The sequence below is a fragment of the Dicentrarchus labrax genome, unplaced genomic scaffold (assembly GCF_905237075.1).
Source record: "Dicentrarchus labrax unplaced genomic scaffold, dlabrax2021, whole genome shotgun sequence".
Taxonomy (NCBI): Eukaryota; Metazoa; Chordata; class Actinopteri; family Moronidae; genus Dicentrarchus; species Dicentrarchus labrax.
This window is the reverse complement of record NW_026136723.1, coordinates 20,551,072-20,558,676: the sequence shown is the minus strand read 5'-3', so window position 1 is coordinate 20,558,676 and position 7,605 is coordinate 20,551,072.

Sequence of the window (7,605 nt, the reverse complement as noted above, 5' to 3'; positions counted from 1 at the left end):
AAAGGCATCAATTTCACATTTACTCATCAGATGTAATGAAGTTCATTCTGGCTGTTGGAGCCAACCACCTCTTTTCCTTTGCCAGATCCCAGTGTGCTTATCCAAATAGAGTGACTGCCAGCTTTCTTGCTGCAAGGAATTTCCTTACAGAGCACTCCCACCACCTCTTCTGACAGCTGGATGATTTAGATATTTCAGGAAACTTTAGCGCTCAGATCAGCTACGGTGCAAATGTGAGACGCTAGAGTTTTTATTTATTTATTTATTTATTTTTGCTGGAATTTAATCACATGGTCCAATCTGAAGTATGATGTTTCTCAGATGAACATGACTCTCCCTGAGAATTTGTCAAAGTTATTAAGTTGTTCCAAGCTAAATCTAATTAGCCCAAAACAACATTTAGTAATAGTTTCTTGGTATCAAGTGTTTATATTGTTGCAGCGATTTGAAAAGGCCAGAAACAGCTCAAAACCAAAGCAAAGATGCAGTGATGAAAACGTACCTTTGTCTTGCTTTAAAATCCCATGCTTCCTGTTTAGTTTTGCATCTGGTCACATCTGTGAAAGAGGAATACAGAGGAGGGAAAGACAGTGTTAACCACATTGTAAAAAAGGGGTCTTACAGCATAATCAGCTGCTGCATGCACAATACCAGCACTGTCAGTAATGTATTAGCCTTTGTTGACATGGATAACAGAGCTAGTCTTTTCTTCGTAAAAGCTGCTCTCTCGTGTCTCTCGCCTTTAAAGATCAGAACTTTAAGTACTTTGAATGTTTCAGATGTTGAAATTTCGCTTGTTGAACAAGAAAGAGTACGCTCCTTTTAAACGCAAGATTAAGAAATCCATGGTTAGAAGATGGGGAATTCAAAGCTACCAATATCTTACATTGCATTTGCAACATTTATATGTCTCTTTCAGGCAGCAGAGCAGACCAGCTCTCAGCCATAATAGATTACCAAAGGAAGGTTTCCTTAAATGTGCTTTCAATGTGCTAAGATTAAATTCTGAGTGGGAGTAGGCAGAGCAGTCCACAGCGATCCATTCAGGACTATATATTCTGGCATAATGTGTTCTACATAAAAGCCCATTTTCTCCACAGCAGCCCATTTTCATGCAAGCTGGCCCTGTCCTAAAAATCTGCAGAGGAAATGGACCACACTGCGTCTATTTCCAGGACAGCCTCTGTGGCCCAGCCTCATTAAAATGCATTGCCGTTATGGCTCAACTTACGCCTGAAGTTGCTGCCTAAGCTCTTTGTTTTAAGTGCAGCTGCTAGGTGAGGTGAATTTTTCCTTTGCTGCGGGATGACGGTAACCTCTGCACATTGTTAGAGGCATGTGAGATGAAAAGGTTGAATGCTTCCAATCTGATAAGAGTGACAAAAAAAGGAGTGTGTACAGTTTATGTGTGTTGGTCAATCTGTTTTTATCGTGTGGAGATTTTCCGACTGACCAAACCCTGTCTGCATTATCTGACCACTGGCCAGAATACAAGAACAATGAAAGTAGTGGCTGTGTGTTGCAGGATTGTGGCATTGTACTCACAGGAAAACCGCTGTTGCTACTGCTGGCTGTTTCTGTCCCGAGGAAAGAGTGTGGTCACCTGAAATCAGCCACAAAATTACACCTCAATTTTCAATGCCCGTTTTTTTTTCAATTGGGCCTATTGTGTGCTGGACAATTTGTGGTGTGCTGGAAAAGGAAAGTTTAGCAACAAACTATGCAAAATATTTCGAAAAGAATAGCTTGCATGACTATAAATTAGAATCCCATAATTTGGAGCCAATCGGTTACACGTAAACAGATGTGGTCCTTACTGCCAGCTGGGGTTAAAACACTACACACTGCCCTACAAGAGCAAACTTAGGAGACTGTTCTGTATGATGCTACAGGTCAAAAAAAGTCAGGACCAGCACTTCCACATAAACCGTCTACAGATAAATATCTTCAAATGATAAACTCACTTCAGCAATACTTTTATTGGGGCAAGGCCTCATCTTTTAAGCCACTTTCTGAGTTTAACTGTTCAAATACTGGATGGTATTTCCGATGACATTTAGTACTGTTAGATACACAGAAAGTAAGATTCAGAGTGGTACATTTTGCCAGGCAGTGTAGGCTTCTGAAAGTGTGGAGGACAGTTACTGTTAAAGGGCTTTCGCTATGGTCACTCTCTAACAAAAAAACAATCAAAACAAATTGGGAGTTAACAGTTCTCAGAAAAGCGGGTGTGGGTGCGCTCTCAATCCACGAGCAGCTCAGTGAAGTCGACCCCGATGGTGCTATGATAATTTATAAGCCACTAGCCAGCCAAATAAAGAAGGAAATTAATGTTGTAAGCCTAATAATATGAGCCTATAATCCAAAAGGGGCCTGTATCTGTCGATTTGTGGAACTTTGGGAAATCAGCAATTTGACATTAATATCCACTTCAAAAAAGATCGGGCACAAGTGTGGAGGTGAGAGTCAAGTGCTATCTTTCAAGCTCTCCTTGTCATTTTCCTGTCTTCCCAGCAGCAGTGGCACATGAAGCCATCAGAGAGACTGTATTTATTTTAAAGTTTATAGATATACTCAAACTTATCCAGCGCTCATCTTTCATCTAATGAGGCCCCTTACTCCAGATGTTCTGACTAAAGCAGCTGCCAGCTGTATCCATCAGGCATACTGTATATAACCACTACTCTTTCCATGCCTTTCCCATCGCTCTCTTTTCTCATTCTATCTGTCGCTTTCAATTCCTCTTGAAATCCGTCTATACTTCCATGGAAAAGTGGTAAGGAATGCCCTGGCACTTTAATACAGCATCATTAGCCACAGCAGAGCCCTTTGCCTGCTCACTGCCAACTCCTGCCTGCACGTCTTAATCTTCACCACTGTGTACACTTGTTGTCCAGCTGGTGCTATGGCAACTGGGCTGCATTATGCTAGACGTTTGCTACAATATCTGGAGTTAGAGAGAGAGAGAGAGAGAGAACACACACACACACACACACACACACACACACACACACACACACACAGTTGGGCGGAAAGACAGACCAACAGGAGGAAAAGCAATAAAGAGTGAGCATTAAAATACCAGCCCAGTTCCAGAAGCAGAGCAGTGAAATACTGAAGGAAGGAAGGTGGCACTATTGCGTAGCCCTGTTGGTGTTGGCCATTGTTCTTGCTGTGATGGCTGGCTTTCAGTTCTCATCATTAGCCTTTCAACCATGGGATGTACTGCATGTCAGTAAAAAAGCCCCAGACCTGCTTACATAATGAAATATATTACAGTTAGTGCAGTTATTATAACATGGACTGGCAGATGTCCAAACATATGGAAAAAGACAACTAAACAACAAGAAACAGAAACTCCCCATCAAGCTTTAGTGGCCAACAGATGTTATAAGCTCAGTACCCTATGATGATGGGGTGGGAAGAGACAGATAAATAAAACAAGGTTTAGATGGCTTAACCTTCACATTCATGCAGCTCATTCATTATTCATCCCGGCTCACAGAACTGCACACGTCAGGACCCCAAAAACATACAGGTTCTGAGGCTTCCTGCATTAATTGAATTGAGCCAAGTCATTAGTAAAGCTCCATTTATTATTAAAGGGGAGGCAGGAATTTGTATTTAAAATCTATCCCTTTGCAAAGTGAAGGCATATGCTGTACTGGATTATTTCATATTGCAAAGACACGTGAAAATAAAAAGCTAGGTATTTCACAAGAATCACAAAATAAAGTAGTGTGACGTCATCACTGTGTCCATCAATTGCAGTGTCCAGGAAACAGAAAGATGTCCAGCAAAACTCTGGGTCTTATTTTCATAGTTTTGGCCTTCATCATTTCAGTTTCATTGCTTATGCTCTTGGGATATGAGGATATGGTGAATCACAGCTTTACAAAGAAAAGCAAGGGACAACCACACAAGCAATTGAAGGTCACTACTTGAAAAATTATGCCTAAAACTCTTCATAAGCAGAAGGTGAAAATGCTAATCATTAAAGTTATTACCCAGACTTCCATTAAAAAGTATTTTCAGGTGTGTTCACTTTTGTTTTTACATCCAAATAACTGGGTTAGAGTAATTGAAAAAAAAAAATCATGACCAAAACTACAAAAACAAGACGTTTTTTAAACCTGCATTAACTGAATATTTTGGCTACTTGAGTTAACGCAGAGTTGTTTTTCATTCTGTTTTTGGTCTCCGCTAACTCCTGAGGGAAGTACAGATCATGCCTTCACTTTGGAAATATAAATGCCATGTTCACCAGCTAATGATTAGCATTATACTATATAACCTTATTTATTACAATAAGTTTTACAATAAGTTAGTTGTTAACATAAAAATGTTCATTACAGTCACTTAAAATAATAATGACTGCATTTGGGGATCAATCCTGTGACACTGTGCCCGTTTACTCTGCCAAGAGTTCAAGTTGGTAGTGTTGTTTCAAAGGTTTGCCTTGGAAAAGTTGGATTTTTCAATGGAAAAACTACAGACAGTTCTGAGGCCAAGACTTTGAGACAGCGTATCTCTGCTGGTGGCTGTTTTGCTGTTTTTTCCTTTTGGCCTGATCTGTGACTCACACATGCACTCAGACAGACACACACACACACACACACACACACACACACAGACAAATACCAATGCGAGAATGATGTCATACATACATCCATGTGAGTCAACACATACATCCACGTGAGTCAACTAAATTCCTAAGAATTTAAAATTAATTGCACCGTAAATTCTAGACACACATTCACAAACAATAGTTGGCACATGTGCACATACACCTACAGAGTTAAATACAGCACATGTGGGAGTGCTTAAGAGAGTTCGGGCCCCCTTCTGACTTCAGCCTCACCTATGTCGAGTTTCTTTGTAGTTCAGCAGAGGGTTAGTCTGCCGCAGCCATAACATGTGTAATGTACCGTAACTCTGAAGAGATTAGAAAACATTCTCCTGGACTCAGGAAACACCGTATTAACTTTGGTGAACAGTGTGTATGAGAATGTGAGACAGGGAGAAAAAAAAAAATAAGCCTTTGCAGTATATCAGCTTAAGCTGAGTGAGGTGTATGGGTGCATGGTGTTTGGACCACTGACCCAGAATAAGCAGCACTCATTTCTTTCCTCTGCTTAAAGCGCACACCCCTCCACAGCGTCTTAAATCCAGATCCGCCGCAGTCAGTCAACACCGACCTTTCACAGACTCAGACACAGCACTTCTAACATATTTATAGCGTGGTATTTCCCCTGCTTGTTGCCCTTAACCAAGTCCACCTTCCATTGTTATTCCTTCTGGAGAGGGCATGACATTTGTGGTATATTCACAATTCTTTCACTATGCTCTCATAACACGCAGCTTGACGAGGGCAAAGGGTTATCCAGTTGACAGATGAACTGACCACCCAGTGGCTGGAAAAACAAGAGGACCAACAATGACATCAGCAGCATTACAGTATATTAGCAAACATAAAATAAATGAAAGATTAAAATCAAACCATTGTTACAAATAATGTACATTTTAAAGTTTGTGTTACTTAGTTAAGGATGAACAAAATCCCCAAAAAGTCCCCAAAAAGTAAAAATTGAGTGTTTTGAATTGTTTGAAAAGTTTTTTTTAATCACAAAGGTCTTGTACTATATGTCACCTATATGCCAGTATCAGGACCAACACTGACAAAAGAGTTTTCTGGGGGGTATTTTAGAATATTCTTCATGGTATTTTAGAGTTTGTTGTTCCCAAAAACAATAAAAAGGTTGTTGGTGACTCATCCTGTACTCGTGGATATACTAATTTTGCATCCAATTAAATGCTTTTTCGCCTATAAAGCTGCTGGAGGTAGTGTTTCTGAGGGCCAGTGTACTGCATACACCTGTGCATCTGTACATATTTTGTGTTGTTGTTATTACTCTTTCCAAGGTGAACTTAATAAATATGTAGCTTATTTTGTTGAAAGGAATATTTTGCTGCTTAATACCACAATAAACCTCATGTTTCTCCCCATCATATATTTCTAACACATCAGGGTCACATCTGGAGGGACTGAGGTGTTTTGGAGCTATTTTACGGTCCCACATGTCAGTAGCTTACACATGTTCCCATTACAGACCTATAAATCTGCAGCACCGGGGGCCCCAGGTCGGCCCCTGGAGCATGTGTGGTCTTCCTCTTGTTACCAGGAGGACTGTTTACACACCTGCACACTGTTGCTGTAGATCACATCACTTGGCCTGGATGTGATAGTGAGCCATAGGACCTCATCCTACAGCCCTCAAGGTCCACTGGGCCACAGAGGTACGAGAGGAGGTGAACAATGAATCTTCCTTTCTTTTTTCTCATTTTTCTTCCCATATCTTCCTTCTCTTGTTCTCTCTCCATGTGTCTCTTTCTTTCACACACTTTCTCTTCTCTCACAGCTTTCCCTCTTTTTTTTTGCTTCTCCATGCTCCAATTTGTATCCCTTCTTCTCCTCTTGTTTTTACACTGCAACCCTTTCCTGAACCTTTTTCTTCCTAATTCTCTCACTTTCCCTTTAGAGGAACCTGCCCACTGCCAACTCAATTTTCAACCCTAACCTCGAATTTTTCCCCTTTTTATCTCCATCTGTACCCTCTGACGCTCTGTCAGTCTGAAGTCACCACTCTGCTCAATGTCCCGCCCACAGCATTATCTGATGGGTTACACTTTCATGAGTGATAGAAGAGTAATAATTTGATATTAAAGATATTAGTAGATATAGTTATTTTCTGCAGTATTTATTTAAACATATGCTTAAATTACTCAGATCTGTAAAATACTCAATATGCAATGACTTTATACTGCTGGGTAGCTTAATCTATAATAATGCATCTTAATTTATTAGTTGATTTATATTTATTATTGTATATATTAATATCATTTATAGTATTAATGTGAATCTGCAAAGTAACTAAAGTTAAATGTATTGAAGTAAAAAGTACAGTATTTGCCTCCAAAATGTAGTGGAGTGGAAGTATAAAGTATAAAATGGAAATACAATCCACAAATGGAAAGTGGATTAGAGGGTTTTAGAGTTTTATTTCAGAATAAAAAAGGATATCTTAGAATACAGGGAACTCCTGATTGTGCGCACAGACTGACAGCAAATTTAAAACAAAAGGTGTAAAATATTTATGTGTAACAGAAGACAACAGACATAGGAAATACATATTTAAGCAACAATCATCCAAGTGTTATAGACTTCCCAATATTCCCTCTGAAAACAGCTTTGGATTTTGGTCCCCCCCCTGTTTTTTGGATCACGTATACAGTATACTCTAGAGTCATCCAGTATATACAGATCTAATTATATATGCCTCTCTATGGTTTAAGGTAGAAGTACATTTGGGAGAAGTCGTGTTATTCTTATCCGCTATACAGTTACAGTTACAATAAATTAACACTGTGTGTTTGCTGCATACAACTTATTAGTTCCTTGTTCACATTTCAGTCCCCCCCTCCCTCTCACTATCTCTCTCTCTCTCACACACACACACACACAAACACACAAAGTGAAAACTATTGTTATTGTCTTTTGTTACCAATTCAGCTTCAGTGGGAAAGAGAGTAAAGGTCAGCTTGTGC